Source organism: Gadus macrocephalus, chromosome 15 (genome assembly GCF_031168955.1).
Source record: "Gadus macrocephalus chromosome 15, ASM3116895v1".
NCBI lineage: Eukaryota > Metazoa > Chordata > Actinopteri > Gadiformes > Gadidae > Gadus > Gadus macrocephalus.
The window spans coordinates 4,809,621-4,819,286 of NC_082396.1; positions in this window are offsets into that span (position 1 = coordinate 4,809,621).

A 9,666-nucleotide genomic window follows, 5' to 3' on the forward strand; every position below is an offset into this window, starting at 1 on the left:
CGGGTGTTCCTCAATGGGTGAACTGTACGACCGCTAATATGAGTGGACTCTGCCGTACACAGCATCCATCTGTCCTATTCTCCTCCCCATTCATCAGGGCTTCGGCGGGGCCTTTAAAAAAGCCACGCCAGGCCTCTTCCTCCCAGATGATTTACTCTGCGACGTTTCCCACAGTGAGTTGTTTTTTCTGCCACTTCTTCTCTACTGCTGCTTCTTTTTCTTCTTCTCCTCTGTTTTTTTTTACGCGCTTCTTGCGCCGATTGCGTCGTAATTCATTTTAACTTAATTACGGCTCAGGCTTTATTATTAGATTGGGTCCGAGGGAGACAGCGGAGCACATGTTGCTGCTCTGGTGAGTCCGTGAGCTCCCTCTCCCAGAGAGACACTCAGCCCTGCTTCTCTGGAGACAGAGGTTCTTCTCTCTCAGACCTCGGCTCTATCCCCCCCCCCAGACTGACTGGTGTCCAGAGAGGGTGACACATGCCTGACAGGACACCGTCTGCGTCCGTGTCTGTGTGCGTTATGAACCCTTGCTCAGGCATAGTCAAAATCAAAATCTAACAAAAAATAAAGAGCAGAACCTGAACCAGCTGCGTTTCTGAATCAGCCCCTCGGTCTCTGTGAGTCCAGACAAATCAATGCAAGGTAGGGCCGCCCGCTGCAAGGCAGCCCCACCTAATCCCAGTCTGCATTACTCACCCGGCGCACAGACGCAGGGACTTCCCCGTCCTCTCCGAAGACGTAGAGGAACACTGCATTGCCTCATTCCCCACTGAGGTAATATCATTACTTCAACCAACATTTAAACTAATGGGAAGTAGAGCCTGAGTTAGATCGTGTTTGGTGGTTCTTGATGCGGGAATATGTTTTGTAATATGTTTCGCGATAGAGACGAAATGTTTTAAAGGATATCAACAAAATAGGAGTAAAGCGAGGTACTAAGCGCTTTGATCCACTGTGATTTAGGAATTACGGTGCGTGTTTTCTCAAGTTGCAATATGTGTTATTCTAATGTTTTTTACTGTTGACTTTGAGTGTGTAATTCAAACACAGACAAAGGCTTTTTAAAAGTCACACAGGGCCTTATGCATTCCTTGCCTGGGCACAGAACAGTTACACAAAATGTTGTCGCCTCACCTGGCTATGAAATTACACCCCCATAAAGGAAAAACTGCCGCGTTCACACCACACCTTTAACCAAAGTGTCAAAAGGTAATTAGTTCTATCACAGAGATGGTTAGGAGTGTTCCTTTCTGGTGAAACTTACCTGTAAATTAACCTATCTATATGCAACATAATAGAGAGGTGAAATAATCATAAGACATTGGTATTTATACTGCATAGTCCATAGTATTTATACAGCAAATAAGGATTGCTGAAGTCTCACAGAGTTGGCCTTTCCACACGGGAAGCCTGAAACAACGTCTGGCTAAACTGGGTCAAGAACTACCCTCTGGTCAGAAAGAGATCTTGATTGATTTGTAAGCAGGACCAATCACAGCGACGGGGAACGAACATATACAGACTGAACATGGCCACGGAACATACCTGATACACCCACGCCGGAGCTACGAGTGACATCGCTGACAGCCAATGAGAATCATGTCTTGAGTTTCTATGAGATGCCACGGCTTTTCTCAGGACGAGTCCCATGGCGACATAGTTCAGATGAGCGGAAGAGGTTTGAGACCAGCGGAAGGCTTACAGCACATGATAACCTCTCATTGTGGCAGGTTTAAGACCCCTTCAATTAAAAGATGGCCGCCAAAAGTGTTATGTTTGGATGTGATGTTCTAGTGTTCTGACGAGGAAACCAGGGAGAATCACCCCCTGATCCGTCCTGACCACAACAACAGCATGGAGGTCACTGACTCCTCCTCAGCAGAGGGAGAGCAGAGTGTGTTAATCTGCGTGCGGGCAAACTAGATCAGAGAGGACATATTCCCCTCGCTGGATAAATATGAACTTGAAGCAAAGCGTTGGGACGACCTTTCAAAACAAACAGGGCCATATATTTCACTTGGAGCAACAGAGATCAGCTGTATCAACACTGGTTTTCCTACTGCAGCCTGGCCCCCTTTGCACAGAGATCTTCTCTTGAGAACCTTTCTCTTCGTACTCTGTTTGCTTGGCGACAAGGCAGGGTAAAAGCAGCTCTTTGACAGAGGAAGGGCTGAGGATACCTTCAACTCACCTCAGAGTTACCTGAACTGATAGTCATGACTCTTGGGATCCACCAGGAATCAGCCAAAGAAAACAAACAAGAAGAAAACGTTGGATCTGTAACATGACCCCGAAGGCCGGCATGCAGTTATTGCTTTGGGAATCATATCACGATTTATGTGACTGATGTTGGCAGCAACTACGGCCATTTCAAGTGAATTGTTCGGCTGCCATCAACCACTCCCTCTCACCTCCATGGGTAGCTTCACTTTGAAACGGTTTCACACAACAAACAATGCTGAGGATTTACAGTGAAACTACTTTTTGGTTGTTGTAGCAACCAGATGTTGAGTCCGGGCATGTGGTTGAAACAGTATCTACCCTTTGATTCGTTGTCTCAGGAGGCTTGTCACAGAGTTGACGGGCTTAGAGATATCTTACCCATCGCGGCTTTGCTTTAAGCCTCATAATAACTTCTCATCTCGTGACGTTCGAACTTGAGATGGCCATTCGTGTCGGGCTCACCTCCTGAAAGCAAGCGGCACCAGTTTAACAAACACAGACGACTGCCAGCCAGGCGGTTTCTAGACAGTTGAACACATAGTCGGGTTAAATGAAAGAGTGATAGATTGATCCACTTGCGCTCCAAAACATTGGTGGACGAGGTTGCCAGAATGGGATGGATGCGAGCAACATTTGTGTTTTAGTGCTTCACAGGCGAGGAGTGTGCGGTGTATTTTGTGGACGGAAGATCGAACTGTGTGGTCATTTAAACCCACTCGCAAACATCTCAGAGGCAACCATCTGCTGTCGGAAAATCATTGTCAGTTGCCACAAAGTCTGTTTACCATCTGCAGCCAATGAGGCGACTCTACCAAGTGTGGACTGATTACTTCAGGTTTTACCGTAGAAACTCGACGATCCTGACCCTCTCTCTCTCTCTCTCTCTCTCTCTCTCTCTCTCTCTCTCTCTCTCTCTCTCTCTCTCTCTCTCTCTCTCTCTCTCTTTCTCTCTCTCTCTCTCTCTCTCTCTCTTTCTCTCTCTCTCTCCCTCTCTCCCTCTCTGCTTCACCGCTTCACTCCCAAGTGCATGACAGTCAACTTAGCCACAAGGCCATTGTTCCAGTGACGGGGTTGAGGAGTGGGTTGGGTTGGGGGGGGCTGGGCGGATGGATTGTGGAGGCAGTGATGGGTGGTGGTGGGGGGTTGCTGTGTGTTTTGTTTCAATCGTCAGAGTTTAGGGCCCCCCTCTCTCTCTCCCTCTCTCTCCCCCTCCCTCTCTCTTCACTCATCACCTCTCACGGTCGCCCGGTCGCTGAAACTCTAGCCCCCTGGGGCTGCAGGGCGGTGGTAGTGGAGGTGGGTGGAGGTGGGCGGTGCGGTGGTCTAGAAAAGGGGAACACACGTCTGGCCCGGCCTGCTCTGCCCCACCGGGGGGTCACAACGCCATTCTTCTGGCACACAAAAGACTTCTTCTTCAAGTGCCCGTGTGACAATGGCCTTTAGATCGCTGGAGCGGGATGATTGCCGGCTAAACGTGAATGCGTTGGGTATTAATTGAGCTAGAATTAATATGACGTGCGTTGGCTTGTGTTGTTTTTCATGTCGGCAATGAGAACGTGTTTGCATTGTGGCCGCACATTGTGTGGAGTGACTACGTTTCCAGCCCCCCCCCCCCCCCCCTCCTACTCTCTCTCTCTCTCTCTCTCTCTCTCTCTCTCTCTCTCTCTCTGTCTAGCTCTCTGTCTAGCTCTCTCGCTCTCTCTCTCTTTCTCGCTCTCTCTCTCTCTCTCTCTCTCTCTCTCTCTCTCTCTCTCTCTCTCTCTCTCTCTCTCTCTCTCTCTCTCTCTCTCTCTCTCTCTCCCTCTCTCTCTCTGTCATACACCACACACACACACACACACACACACACACACACACACACACACACACTCCAGACGTCGCTGTGCCTCTGAGGAGGGGGGGATTGTTGAAAGGCCCAGATGGGAGCACATTCTTAGGTCTTTAATGAGCCGACCCTCACATTTCCCAGGCTCTGACCTGGGCATTTTTTTTGCTATAAAATACACAATATAGGATGTCCTTTGAAATACTCCACTTATTTCTAAATAAAAGTTGGTGAAGGGGTGTAAAATAATTACGTACGTTCAAAATACATAAAGGTCACATCAATTGGTTTCTAATTTGTTTTTAGATTGTTTAATAGATTAATGTGAGGGGTGAGTCGACGTTTTTTAATTTATCTCAGATGCAAATCATAACATTCAAGGTACTTTATTGCTTTACAGCCATAATCTCAATTAGCAGTCCATCCTTCTATCAAACGTTTCTTCCATTCTGGTGTTTATGTGAGGGTAAGAAGGTGAAATATCCTGTCCAAAATCGATCTCTCTGCCATCCTGGGATGAATAAGTCACTGTGGTGTGAAAAATGTAAAAAGGGGGTGTTTCCTGTGTAAACTGCGTAACCCGCCTATCTCTCTCCATCTCTTGCTCTCTAAAGTTAACACTATTACATAACGGTTCACACTAACATGTTGTTTGTACAGATGTACCCTGGGGCCATTTAGCACTGCATTACCATTGCAGAACATATCCAGCAAGAGTTAACAGTGAATATTGAAATTCTGGAAGTGGACACCCCTTCAAAGAGCAAAAGTGTCTATACCCCGGCCAAGGGAGGGGTGTCCAGTTTCGGACCAGGGTTTTAAAAGCAAAGGCTGGCCCACTCACTAAAGACCAGCTGGTTCAGAGTGAATCCACCCTGATCAACAAAGCTACCCCTCTTAGTCCTGTTTGATTGGCTGACTGTCTTGTGTCTAGTGTTTGTTCAGTTATGACCGGCCTAAGTGTAAGATAAGATAAGATGAGATAAGATGTGTTTCTTGAATCCCTTACCGGACATTTCTAAACCGGTTACATAACATGTAACCTAATTATTTTGGCTTTTTGGGGGGTTTATACAACTTCTGAGTCTGGTCGAGTCATACGACCCATGTAGTTCTTCTCCACTCTCTGCAACCCTCCAACTCTGTTTCCCTCTGCTTCCCAGAGGTCGTGTTCTCCCAGCCCCCCTCCCGCCCCATGTCCACCGTGTGGAACATCATGCAGTTCGCTCTGCCTTGATCTGTGAAATGAGTTTAATGTTGCTTTGCACAAGAATTCCCCCTCTCAGATATGACGGATAAGAGCTTCTCAGTGAGACAAGAATGTGCAAGGCGCCCCGACGACAGAGAGCCGGAGCAGCGGACAAACGGAGAGCCTGTTTTCCGTGTTCGAGGGCCAGCCGCTGACACCGTTATGCGCTTGAGGTGCCAGGCCTCTTAGGAAAGCAGCGCAAACAGGGCTGGTTAGTTTGACGGTAACAAGTGGACTTGCTCCGGTGCAAGATCCAATATTATACGTCTGACTGTGCTCTAGAAACGTCTCCTACAAATGGGCCATAGATGTTTACAACTTATGACTGGACACTTAGTTATGCTTCAGAATTTTCCTTCATTATTTGGATTGCATTAGTTCATGTTGCGCTTCGTGTTCTTTATGTATAACCTCCTGGATGTTGAGATTGGGTATCATCCAAGTCCTGAGATAGAAAATAGACTTATTGCATTTTTGAGTGTGGTGAGTAATTCGGACAGGATAACTGAATTACCTTGAACCAATATTTGACTTCTTTGGAGCACAAAGTATTAAAGCACTGACATCCAGCAAGTATTTTCGGGTCACGTGTTTTGACTTGACTTTGATACAGAGTGTGCATTCTTCAACGTCGTATCGTTGGTTTGCCTCCAGTTCCATGAAACAACAGTCCAGCTTTCAACTGGCAATGTGATACAACAACATTAATCCAAAGTGTCCACACTGCCTATCCCCATCTACTAGGAGTGAGCAGATTAGACATGAAATCATACATCAGCCCTGAGTCGCCTGCGATACCTCAAGAGCCGTTCATGCTGGGTGTGTGTGTGTTTTTGTGTTTGTGTGTGTGTGTATGTGCGCATGCATACGTGGATGCAGACGTGGGTGTGTGTGTGTGTGTGCATGTGTGTGCGCGTGCATACGTGTGTGCAGACGTGGGTGTGTGTGTGTGTGTTTGTGTGCGTGTATTTGTTTGTGTGTAGGCGTGTGAGTGCATACGTGCATGCAGACGTGTATGTGTGTGTGTGTGTGTGTGCGTGTGCGTGTGTGGGTGTGTGTATGTGAGTGTGGGTGGGTGGGAGAGCCGGGGACATTGTTTACTTTACAGGAAAGTGAAATGCCAGGGCCGCCATAATTAAAACTGACAGGCCCATTTGGAAGCAATCATCAAATGTGTCATGGAAAAAACGATACGTCATGCTGCTGGGGACTTGAAGACCGAGCCAGCGTCAATATTTTCATTGGGCGCTGGCAATGCCGATCATTTTGTCTGGGCCGACATGTTAGACTTCCTCCCTGCAACGCGGCCGTATCAGACCTCGAGGGTTGGCCCGGTCCAGGCTCAAGGAAAGTCCATCTATCTTTCACACACAAGAAGACACACCTAGCACACACGCACGCACGCACACATACACACACACACACACACACACACACACACACACACACACACACACACACACACACCTAGCACACACACACAGGCACGCACTCACGCACGCAGACACACACTCGGACACTTACACATACACCTACACGTACAGGAACACACACTGAGACACTTGCACACACACATGCAAACGCACACAACCACACACTCAGACACACACACGTTCACGTGCACGTACACATGCGCGAACACTTACACATACACGCACACGCACACTTACATGCCCATTGCCCACACACTCATGCACGCACGCACGCACAAACATACACACACACATACACACATATGGAGAGATAGACTCATACACACAGCGAATGCACACATGCACACACATGTCCACCTACACACACATGTCCACCTACACACACACACACACACACACACACACACACACACACACACACACACACACACACACACACTCACAAACAGCCAAACGGTAGTGCGTGCATGTGCCACAAGAACGACCTAGCAGAGGAAGAGGGGTTTTCTTTACGGTGGTCCCCTCCTCCAGGTAGGAAGGTCAGGTAATTAGCCCGGCTGGGCCGGCTCTGGGGCCAATATCCTGCTGAACTGCTGGCATCCACCCTGCCAACGCGTTGTCGCACAGATTACCGATTTAGGGCCGCAGACGTTCCCACACATTCCTGCCGCATTCCTGCCGCGGAGGAAAATCACATTAGATGCAAATTTAGGTTGCTGCGCTACTTCACGTTGGAGGCATGCACGAATAGGGTGGGCGAACCGTGCACAGTTCCCAAGATCACAGGGGATGGGGGGAGGCGGGGGGGGGGGGGGGGGGGGTGCAGACACACACATAAACACACACAGTCATGTACACAAACACACTGAAACACACGATGACACACACACACAAAAACACTCACACACACACACACTGACACACACACGCACACACACACACACACACACACACACACACACACACACACACACAATCAGTTGTCATTAATCACATGAATTCCAGAGTCAGGCCAGCGGTACGAGACTGTGTATGGAAATACTGTTCTGAGGAACTCTAGCCTAATGTGTGAGAGTGCGTGTTCACTGCTCTGTTCCGCTGGGAGAAACCCTTTGCTCCGCCCCTTTCTCCAACCCCCCCCCGCTGGATCAAACACATCCAGACCCTTAGGACGTGTGAGGCGACACACACATACACACACACAGACCCACACACCCAGGCACAGGATCCAGGTTCTCCAGGTTACCGGTTCCGCCTGGTGCATGACTGAATGACGTAACGCCTGATCTGAGTCAAAGCGCCGAAGCCATGCCTGCTCCAGCATGTGCCCTGGCAGGAACCCTGAGCCATTCTCCGCTCTCATGACTGTTGACGCACAACATGAACAAAACACTGAATGCAACGCTCTCGTTTCCCCGCAGGTCTCTACTGCTGAGACCGACTGAGGAGCAGCAACAAATGTAACAGCGCTCAACAATTAAAAAGAGTTGTACAAACAGGTGAGCAGGGTAGCAAAGAGGCCAATGGTGGTGAGCTTGATTCCCATGTCCACAGACTAGTCGCTCTTGGGGTAAGAGTGTCTGCTAAATGATTAAACAGTAGGTAAACGTACGCTGTTTCACCTTGAGGACATGTGTGTGTACAAACATGTGGACAAATGACGGATAGCATTGAACTCCTTAAGCTTGCGGCTAACGTTAACGTTTCCTCTTCATCTGCCACACAGCAGCTGGTGTGTCTTTGCGCCGACTGCATTACGACCTGTGCCTCAAACACAACCCGAGAGCTCAGAAGGTACCCCCTCTCATCACATCCCTTTGACTAGATGTTGGAAAAATAACAAAAGCCGGCCACCTTTTACGGGCGTAAGATAATATTTATCCCAGGGATACCATCTAACCCAACACGTTCCGTAAGAGCACGTCCCGTAAACACCGCCGTGTAAACAGTAGGAGGCTTTGAAACGGGCCGAGAGGCCTGAACAGCACATCTCCCAGCTGAGGGAGTGTGGTTTATGGGGTCCCAGTCGACCTTGTAGGGACACAGCAAGCACCCACTGCTCGTGTCCCAGATGGGGGTGCACCTTTCAACTCAGCATCGTCCACTACGCAAAACAAGACGTGTAATTAGACCATGTCCGGTCAGGTCTGTTTTATCTGTAAATCACAGTCTAACTCACAGTCTAAATCACAGTCACATCCTCTTCTCGGGCCTTCTTTTTACAGCAGCCCCCAAGCAGTCTGAAGGACAACAGGGCCGCCCCCAAGCAGTCTGAAGGGCAAGTAGAAACTCCCCTAATCCAAGGGTAGGAACCTTGAGAAGGAAGAGAGGAGAGATAGCCGTCCTTCCAGGGAAGCGGGATCATCTAACTTCCACTAGTAGGGTGTCGTCGACAGCCTGACACTTTGCTGTTCTTTGCCAACTGGCTACAGCTCTTCCTCGTGTTGCGCTGTGTTGACATGTCCACAAACGGAGTGTAGATGCAACAGTGCGTACAAACTCACTTTTATTCGCCTTCTCATTGTTCAGGGGAGGTGCTTGTTTTGATTAGCTCTAGTTTTTTTTTTCTCCGCCAGAAGGGTGAACTGTTTCAAAAAAACACACCAGAGAATAACTCAATCGCTCAATGAGGCCCTCGGATTTCACAAGCAAGCCCCTTGGTCCTTTCAGTGGAGGGGAGTGCAGAGCCGATTCTGGCCAGAGTTAAGGGGAGGAACATGCTCATTAAGCACGTAATCCATCCAGCGCATTCTTGCTCGGGGTCCGAGGCTGCATTCAGGCGAGCCTCAATGCCATGCGCTCAGATAGGGAGGGGTTGCAAAGGGCTGAGGTAATTGGATTGGTATACGGCATTGAGTGTCCGACAACAAAAGATATCCATCTCTCCCCTGGCCACCGAGCTCTTTTGTTGCTGGATGGAATTTATTTGGTCA